Source organism: Otolemur garnettii, unplaced genomic scaffold, assembly GCF_000181295.1.
Source record: "Otolemur garnettii isolate 467f Iridium unplaced genomic scaffold, OtoGar3 scaffold00033, whole genome shotgun sequence".
Lineage (NCBI taxonomy): Eukaryota > Metazoa > Chordata > Mammalia > Primates > Galagidae > Otolemur > Otolemur garnettii.
The window spans coordinates 12,363,704-12,374,012 of record NW_003852428.1 but is presented as its reverse complement, the minus strand read 5'-3'; the positions used below and the strand labels follow the sequence as shown (position 1 = coordinate 12,374,012).

Sequence of the window (10,309 nt, the reverse complement as noted above, 5' to 3'; positions counted from 1 at the left end):
TTCCCAAGTAGTCTCCCAACCTTTGGGAACTTCAGTGGACTATGAGTCAAGTTTGAAGACACTTGTAGTTGATTCTTTCTTTCATTCTGTTTCCCAGTGCAGCCATCAGGGGAAGTTAAATGTGAATCATTGTGATTATTACACAATTGTATGTTGTATGTTTTAGTTATGTTATCAGGCTTTGCCAGGAACCACCTTTACCAGGTGCTCTGAGGAGAATATTCCTGATATTTGCTAGCATAAGAATCACACTTGAGTTTCCAGCCATAGGTTCTCACAACATTCATTCAACACATTTTCAACAAGGACCATATGCCAGCCAGGCACATAAATAGAATTGCTAATTATGTACCAGTGGGGACATATTCATTCACACCATAGATGCAGTTAATGCTATAAGGAAGCTTATGTGATCTAGTGGGTGAGCCAGAAATTAGACAAATATTAGTACAAAAAATACCCATTTGAATTTTTCTTACATGCTAGAAGGACCAGGGAAGAACGTGAAAAGAAATTATCAGAGATGAACCAGCCCTAACTGGCAGAGAGCAGGGTAGGTCACAGAAGGCTTCTTTGAGGAAATGACATTTAAGCAGAGACCAGCAGAATGCACACATGTTACCTGGGCAAAGACAAAGCATTTGGCATGGCCCTGAAACAGGAAAGAGCCTTGATTAACTGGAGGAAGACCAAGGTGACTGGAGAGGGAGTGAGTGACAGGACTGAAGAGGGGTACAGGGCCCAGATCAATGACAATCAGTCCTCCACACTTCTGCTCTGGGCCACATGTGTTTTAGGCATTGTGGGCTGAGGGGCAAAGTTGAAGGTGTTAGGCAGGTACTTAAATATAAGGAAAGAGCACAAATACCTACATTTTTCATTGACAAAAATTAAGATGCAATAATATGTCATGAGGTGATAATAATTGAGGTGTTTTGGTAATAGGAATACAGCTCTATTATTGGGTAAAATGAAATTCTTTTGTGGAAGGGATACATTTTGCTTAACAGGGCTTCAAAATCTGCATTACCTATGACCAACTTGATTAATTTTTATGTATTTTACCCTTATAAATCTCTTCTTACACATACATGTACTACCAAATACTGATATGCATCCACGAACATACGATTTACTTGATTATATTCATCCTTTGGAACCAGACATTTACAGAATTCTCTTGTAGTAGATTCCTCTGATACTTGCCTTTTAATTTGACGTCATGTCGCAGGCTAATCATTTCCAATTTCAGGTTAGGTGGCGGTGCCTTGATTTCACAGTTGCATGGAGTTTTAAATACAAAAAATTTCCTTTGCCCTTTCATTAAAGTCTGAAAGTTCTGCTGGCTGTAATTATTCTGGAGTCCACAGAAAGGTCATTTGTTTTATTATGTCAAATAATACTGGATAATCTTTTCTCTAAAGTCCTAAGGGAGAAAAAAATCTAACTAAGATTGTAGGCAACAATTAAACTGTAGTTTGTTATGTCCAATGATATCTAGTTTTGTCTATTTTAAAAATGTTTGCTGAACTTCCTAAGCAGAAACCAAAGTTTCAGCTTTCCACAACCCAATTTAGATGGCAAATGCCATGACTGTACTTTACGTTGTAGTTAAAATTTTTTGATATTTACCAGTCCTGCAGATAAAACGATCAGGCAAACAATTCAATTGTGGAAGAATTTGAACTGAAAATGTATAACCTCCTAGGTTCACATCTTTCTTAGCTATTCTCACAGTGCTTCTCACCACAGGTGAGTTCTTAATCTGGGTTTTCTTTGACTCAAAATGCAATTTTATTTCAAAAATCTCAGAGGAACTTTCAACCAAATTATTCTAACTCCTTCGACGGCAGTAAAGACAGCAAAGAAATGTTCATTGTAACAGTTTCATAGCACCATAGGATTGCCTAAGGACATTAATGAAGAAGAGAATTTAAAGATTTCTTTTCAGTCTTTGCTGAGAAAACATCCCCCACACTGACAAGACCAGGTAGAGGGGTTCACTGTGATTTTGCTTTTTATTGTAACCGATTATTTCTGAGACAAGCAAAGAAGCAGAGAAATAAAAGAACATTGGTGAAGGGATTTAAGAGCTAAATACTGAAGTTAGAAAGTGATCCTTGATAAATGCATGTCTGTGTTCATTTTTTAGCACTGCATAACAAATTCCCATAAACTCAGAACCTTAACACAGTACCTATTTATTTCATATTAGCTCACAGTTCTGTAGCAAATCCAGCATGGTGTGGCTGGGTCCTCTGCTCAGGGCTGAAATCAGCAGGGCTGAGTTGTCCTCTGGAAGGTCTAGGGGGACATCTGTTTCGTCTAGGGGGACATCTGTTTCCAAGCTCATTCCTGTAGGGAGAATTCAGAGGCCTCAGGTGGAAGAACTATGGTTCTCCTTTCCCTGCTAGCTGTTAGCTGGAGCAATGCTCACTTCCCAGAGGCCGCCTCAGTCTGGGAACAGGCCATACCCTCTGCTAAGATCCATCCAGATCATCTCCCTTTCCTAAAGTCAAATACACCCTACAAGAATCTAATCAAGGAAGAAGAACCCTTCAAATTCACAATCCTAGAGATTTTGAAGGGTGTATACACATCAAGAGGGTAAATTGGGGGGGGGGCGTTTTAGAATGCTGCCTACCACAACATCCCACAAGCGGAAGTCCAGGCAGCCACACATATCTGTATATGTACACAAGGTATACTTATTTTTCCCATTTAACTTGTGAGACTTCATTTCTGAACCTCTTCATGCTAGAAATGGTTTTATAGCATATGATTTGCTGCTGAGTCTATAAATAAAAATGATAAAATGTCAGAGGGCAGAAAGCTTCATGGACACAATAATAATACAAAAACTGAAGCTTCATGGACACAAAAATAATCATTTTGTTTGTAAAGCAGCTAACATCACTCATTCTTCAACCCCCAAATTTCTCACCTAAACAGATATCCTACAAGGATTATGATAGCTGTGAATATTCAGCTGGAGGTACACAAGAGTGAATATTTGTAAGTGTGAGAATACTAAAAATATTCAAATATTCAGAAACTGAAACATAATCCTGTTTCTTCAGGAAAATAAATGTATTTGCATTTGTAAAATAAAATGTTCTAGTAGGCGAATGCATGCGTATTGGGTAAAGATAACTTGTTACTTTCCACAAAATACATACTTTTAACAGAAAGCTCAGTAAAGAGTGCCTTTAAAATCATGGATAGCATCAACACATGTAGACAGATAATAAACGCGTATGTAAACATATCTATTTTAAAATCTAAATTTATCATGATCTATGTGTATATGGCTTAATAAAAGGAAAAAAATAAAGACTAAATTTAAGGATCAACTAATGTATTAAGGTTCTTCTTATCCTTGTATTGCTGAGATCCCTATATTTCTTTTCTAAAATGTGTCAGAAAAAAATAAATTATACAGTTATTTTATTTTTTACATTATAATCTAGCTAATATTTGATTTCCAATGTAAAACATATTTTATTCATTTATTTCAGGGCTTAGACTGTCCCTAACACATTTTAAGTGTTTAAAAGTAGCTTTATAAGTGAATTGAAGAGAGTTTTTTTTTTCCAGTAATTTCCTATAAGGTTACTAAAAAATATACTAGAATAGAAAATATTTATATATGTATTTCTTTATCAATAAAATCATGATAATGTTTTATAAAGCATTTATTTCTGGAAAGTATAAATTTACAGGATTTGTGCTATGCCTACTCAGATTCTCTTCTAAAAAAATCAAAGAATCAATTCAAAAAGAATGTGTTTACAGTAGCAGAGAAAGATTGATTGTGTGCAAATCATTTCAAGACTATGAGGATTGGCTGCCAGGTTGTTTTGTTTTCGGTGTGAACTTTGAAAACAAGACTTGGTCTCAGTTGCCGTGGAAAGTCAGCTTCTCTGTGCTAACACTTGTTTGCAATATGTTTGTTTTTCTGATTAACATGTTCTCTGCCAATATTATGGAATTCTAAAACATTAACTTTTTTGAACTGGGGGGGGCCATTATTAGATGTCTCTAAATTGACTAGAATAAATTGTTCTTTTTTCTTCTCCAGGAATAAAACCTATATGATCAACTGGCTGCCATCTCTTTAGTTTCTTTTGCTGCATAAAAAGCCATCCAAAGTTTAGTTGTACAAAAAAAAAAAATTAATAATTTTATTTATTTATATGTCCTGTGAGTTATAAATTCAGCATGCGGTAGTGATAACTTACCTTCGATGATGTCTGGAAGCTCAGTTGGGGAGAACCAAATGGGGCAAACCACACCACTACTGAATAGAATTATCTGGAAGCTTCTACACTCACATATCTGGACTTTGGCTGGGATGACTTAAACTGTGGTCATCTTGGACTATACACCCACGGCCTGTGTGGCATGGAATTGTTCATAGCGTGCAGCCTCTGAGCGGCTGGTTTCTTACCTGGGGGCTCAGAGCTTGACAAGAGCACATTCTAGCCAATGAGGCAAAAGCTGTATAACCTTTTATGACTTAACCTGAGAAGTAACAGCATTATTTTCTCTGTGTGCTATTGGTCAACTAGTCATAAGATCACCAAAATGTATGTTCCCCTCCATATACTATGAAGATGCCCCAGCAATGTGCCCCCGCCCCCAAGGGAACCATGTTTCCCAGCCTCCCTGGCTCTCCTCTGTGAAGTCTGAGCCCAAGGGTCATTCCTGGGCAAGAGCTTTTATGGTTTATCTTTTAAGGGTACATGTGAATCTTTCTAAATGAAGAATATAAATGTCTGAACACAATAACTAAGAAAATGACGTGAAGGCTATGTTAACCAGTTGGATGAAAGTATTTCAAATTGTATATAAAAATAGCACACTGTACCCCATGACAGTATCAATATACACAGCTATGATCTAATAAAACAAAATAAAATGTGGATAAAGTAAAAAAAAAAAAAAAAAAAGAAGAAGCAGGCTTGCCTTCTCTTCCCCTCTGTGCAAAATGCATGCACAAAACTCCTTTAAAGATGACTTTAGTCTCTGAATCCCTGTGGGGAGACAAGGTGACCAAGAGAAATCAGCATCTTTGACGTTTAGTCCCTGAAATCTTAAGGCTGATCTGTTACAGCAGCCGATATTACTTCAACTAATAGATTAAAAAAGTGGACACAATTGCCTAGTCTCAATTTCCTCACCAGTGATGTAGAAACAATAAAATCCACCGTAGGGTACTGTTCTCAGAGTAAATGAGGAAACATTTATCAGCAATCAGCCCAGTTCCTGGCACTCTATAAGCGCTCAGTGAAGAATAATTACAGCGTCACCTGTGCATTAACTTTCTACCACTCCTCTCATCTGGGTTAAAAGTAATCCCTCAAAAATGATTACAAGTAATTTTGTAAAATAATAGCAGTACTTAATTATTATGATTGATCCCTATCTTTTTGAACACTGGGAGACAGTGTTATGTTAATATATAGGAACACCATCCACCCATGCCCCACCACCAAACACACACACACCGAGGAATAAAACGTATCTTTTCAGCTCATGGTGTTTACAATTGCCACAGGTCAGATTTGATAGGAAGAGCAGAAAGATCAGAAAAAAACAAATAATAGAACGCTCACACCTAATAACTCTTATTATTAGTTTTCTGTCATTATGGGCCACTTACCAGATATTTCTGCTTAGGGCTTAAAACTAAAGCACAGAGAGAATAAAATTGCACACCACCACCACCAACAGCAAAACTAAGGATTGTTTCTTTCTTTGTCTTGATTGCTATAACTGCACCCATCTGTCTCAACAGCTTCAGTCAAGATAACCAATTGTGAGAGAAAATGGTTAAAATATAAATTCTTAAGCTATCTGAAGGAGGGTATGCACTAGAAGGTACTTCTGAATGTTAAACTTGTGCTAATCATAAATTTCCCTTGAAACCTATGACAATTAGAGTATACAGAAGGCAGCTTTTATATCATTTTTATTACGTCCATTTTTAACCCAGATGGCACAGCCCCACGGATAAGAAGAAAGACTGGGCATGGTCTTGTCAGTTCTTTGCTTAGTTTACAGCGTGCCTGGAAGTCAATTGCCCCCCACAGAGCTGAGCCAAACTCACAAGCATAACATGTTTTGACTGATCAGGTCCCAAACGTGTTGGACCAGTCAAGCTAAGAAGGGAAGACAGCCTGTAATTTATGCACAGGACTGATGCCTATATAAGGTGTTTTGGTTTTTTAAATTGTGTGCTATTTCTAACTTGACTATAATCTGAATAATATTAGATAACTTAGAAAGCAGAGGGAAGGAATGAAAGCTTCCCCCTTCGTACCACTCCTGCTACGATGTGGAACGTTTTCCTCCCCATCCCTATTTGGCCTGTATTTGTAATTACAGTGTACATGCCACTTTTTACACTGTGACATATTTTTTAAAGGCACAATTTGGTACTCTCCAATGAAAGCCTTAGCAGAGGGTTTACAATTATTAAAAGAGTGGGAAGTTTATTGCTACAGTGGCTCTGTGTGCTGCCAGCTGGGCTGGCATTAGTGAGCTCTTGCTGGGGCGTTGAGGGCTTTCCTTCCTTTTGAAAAATCTCTCAATAAAAATGTTATATCTGCAGGCCTGGCTCCACGCTGGGAGAGGTCAGCTTCTCAGGCCTCTCTCTCCATGGAAAACTACCAGATACCATCCCCTATGGATTCACCTAAAAAATACAAGCTTTTATTTTGTCCTGAGACACCCTCACAATGATTGTGTGTGAAAGAAAACTTTCCAGGACATGTCTCCTTGTTTTCCGATTCTGTATTCATAAACAAAAGAAAGTGACACCTTCTGACAATAATAAATGCCCAGAAAAGGAGAAAAAATACCCTGTTCAAAAGTCTCAGACTCAGATAGGGGATCTCTTAAGAGCAGCAGAAATAGACCTCTTGGGAGTGGGAACATTAGGAACTTTCTGCATCTCATAGCTAGCAAGACATTTATAACTAGGAGGGGATTCATTGAAAAACACTTAAAGATCTATAAAACAGTATTAAAATACAGTCTTGAGTGATTCATTATAAAAGATTAATGAGATAATTGTGGGAAATAATTTGGGTAATAAAATATATTGAAGACTCTATGTGTAGTAGTTTCCTGGGACTGCTGTGGTAAAGTCACACAAGTTGGGTGGCTTTATTTTGTATTATTAAATCATAAAAAGGTAGATTATGCATACATTAATGTATTTGTGGGGCACGATGTACTGATTTCATATACCATTTGGAATGCTTACACCGTGCTGGTTAATATATCCCTCACCTTTAAATGAAAGAAATGCATTGTCTTACAGCTCTGGATGCCAGAAATCAACGACTTGGCAGAGTGGATTCTTCCTGAGAGCCGGGAGGGAGGACCTATTCTGTGCCTGCCTCCTAACTTCTGACAACCTCAAGCGTTTCTCGAAGTGTCGATGACAATGTCCCCATGTCATCATATGGTCTGCCTCTCCCTGTGTGTAAGGTGACCAGATTTTAACATTGGTAAAGTGGGACACCATTGATGGGGGGCGGGGGCGGGGCTTGACAACAATGCAAACTTTGATAAGCAGTTCTCGATAATCACTTCTCAATAATTTGTTATTATTACAGTTTAACATTATAAAATTAACAAAAATAATATAAAACGTGTATCCTGGCAAAATAGCCACATGGCAGCCGAAAACTGTATATTCCCTTCCTGTTCTCCCGCCGGTTTGTGCATTCTTTCCAAAAATTGGGACTTTCTTAAAACGCCAAGGGACATGGGACAAATTGTTAAAAATCGGGACTGTCCCGCCAAAAGCAGGACGTCTGGTCACCCTACCTGTGTGTCTCTATGTCAAATTTCCCCTCATGTAAGGACATATTGAATTAGGGTCCTAATTCTCTCTCCATTTGTCTGCTGCTCTGAAGGAATACTGGAGGTGGGTAATTTATAAAGAATAGAAGTTTATTTGGCTCATGGGTCCCCAGGCTGTCTGAGAAGTTTGGTACCAGCATCTGCCCCTGGTGAGAGCCTTGGGAAGCTTCCACAAGTGGGGGGTCGCATCACATGGGGAGAGGAAGGGAGGGAGAGGGGAGGGAGGAGGGCAGCTCCAGGCTCTGTGAGTACTCACTACCCCCACACACACAAGAATAGCACCAAGTGCTTCACAGGGCTCTACATTCAGCCTCCTCCCCTCCTCTCTCTCCTCCTTCCTCTCCATTGGCCCCCTTCACCATCTGTCTGAGTGGAAGCAGTGTGAGGACCTCACCAGATACACATTCCAGTGCCCTGGTTCCTGTGCTGCCTGCACAACCACCAGTGAAACAAACTTTTCTTCATAAATTACCCAGTCTCAGCAATTCCCTTACACCAACAGAAACTGATAGAGCCAGGAGGCCCACCGTAATGACCTCATCTTGACTTCATCACCTGCTAAGACCTATTTCCAAGTAGGGTCATATTCACAGGTACTGGGGGAGGGGCTGTTTTTACCCCTTTGAGAAACACTGAAGAAAAGTGGAGAATAAAGAGCACATCAGGGCACTTTAATGCCTGTTTTGGAGAACCATCTCACTGAACCAGCAACATTGCTTGCGTTGGTTTCCTTAATCATCAAAACCCACAGCAGGCACCCAGAGTGGCTTCTAGCAGTAACCAAAGACATATTCTACTCCTTTTGTACTTATTATTTTCACTATTTATAGGACATGTTTGTTGACAGCTATTAATTCAGAAAAGCACAAGCATAACCTATGATAAAAGGGTTTTCTCCTTTTACTTAGCAAGTTGAATTTTGCAAATTTCTTTTTTTCTATGGACAAATTGGCAGCAATTCCCATATATAGCTTTTTAAAATTCAAGGTCTATCTGCTGTCTTTATGTCAGCAATTATTTCGCTAACACAAAGATGTAAATTGCCAAATGATTTTAATTCTATTCTTGGATCTGGATAAGCAGCATTATTCTGAAAAGGCATTTTTGACTTTTGTTTAAGACACACAATATCAGAACAGGGCAGTCCCTTTCACTGATGCTAAAGAGGTCTCAAACAACATGTACAACTACTCCCTTATTTCACAGATCACCTGAATCTCCCCTTAGCCTAAGCCCCACCCCCACCAAAACACCAAGTTATGGAAAAGCCCAGAGATCTCTCTGCTATGTGACATGGAAAGCACATTTCAGCTAGAAGTAGCAAACTGCAATTTGCTGGTGTTGCCTGCTCTGCCTAAAATCTACAACTTAAGGCACCTCTCTGGCCTTGTGTCAGAATAGACTGTCAAACCCAAGGCAAAATAGTGCTTTATGATTTGCTATTATAAAGGTTTTACTTTTTTTAAAAAGAACAACTTGTTTGAAGGAAATTGCATCTTTCAGAAGTGGAATTATCTCAACTTTTTCATGAGCAATTGTCGCACAAAAATCACAAATCATTTCTTCTTGATGTGTTTGACAATTCTGTTACTGTTTTTGGTGAGTTTTGCTGTCACTGCTGGGATACCCATGCAGAGACACATACATGCTAATGTGCGTGTGCACCCCAACCAGAAGAGAAAAGGGTAGGATGGGAGGGAAGTGAAGGGTGGTTCCCAGATTTCTAAGAAGGATTTCCAGATGCCAAAGACTGGTGTACTCACCCTATGTAATCTCCTCTCCTTGAGTTTTGTGGAGCCCATGAACATGACAGGCTATCCACTTCTGTGATTAGGTTAGTTTAGGGCAAATGTGAAAGGCTTCACAACATAAAGTCTCTAACACTTGACTTTGAGCTCATCAAAGGGAAGATGACTCAGGGTGACCTGATTACTTAGATCAGGGTGGCCTAATCTCAAAATAAAGTGAACCCTTAAAAGGACTGGGCCCTTCTTGAAGCCAGAAATCTGATGAATAAGAAGCATTCCCTTCACACTTTCTTTGAGGATTTTTATTGTTTCATGCCTTAGATTCAAACACTTGAAGGTATCAGCCTGGGGAAAGACTTTATGAAGAAGACTTCTGTAGCAATTGCAACAACAAAAATAAACAAATAGGACTTAATTAAACTGAATAGCTTCTGTACAGCTAAGGAGACAATAACCAAAGCAAATAGACAACCATTAGAATGGGAAAAGATATTTGCATGTTTTGAATAAGACAAGAGCTTGAGAACTAGGACCTACAGAGAACTCAAATTAAGCAACATAAAAAGAGTCAACAATTCAGGCAGCGCCTGTGCTCAAAGGAGTAGGGCACCGGTCCCAAATATGGAGGTGGTGGGTTCAAACCCAGCCCTGACCAAAAACTGAAAGAAAAAAAAAAAAAAAAA

The 10,309-nt window shown here is 38.8% G+C and overlaps 1 long non-coding RNA gene across 1 annotated transcript in view; it reads right to left on the bottom strand.

The window, feature by feature from the left end:
- Positions 1-808: 808 nt before the first annotated feature.
- The window catches only part of LOC111725207, a 45,748-nt gene continuing 36,247 nt past the window's right edge, over positions 809-10,309 (bottom strand). Inside the window, exons 2-3 of the long non-coding RNA XR_002773329.1 lie at positions 2,198-2,355; positions 809-1,426 (exon numbers count right to left, since the gene is read on the bottom strand). This is a non-coding gene — a long non-coding RNA (uncharacterized LOC111725207). The remainder of the gene's footprint in view (positions 1,427-2,197; positions 2,356-10,309) is intronic.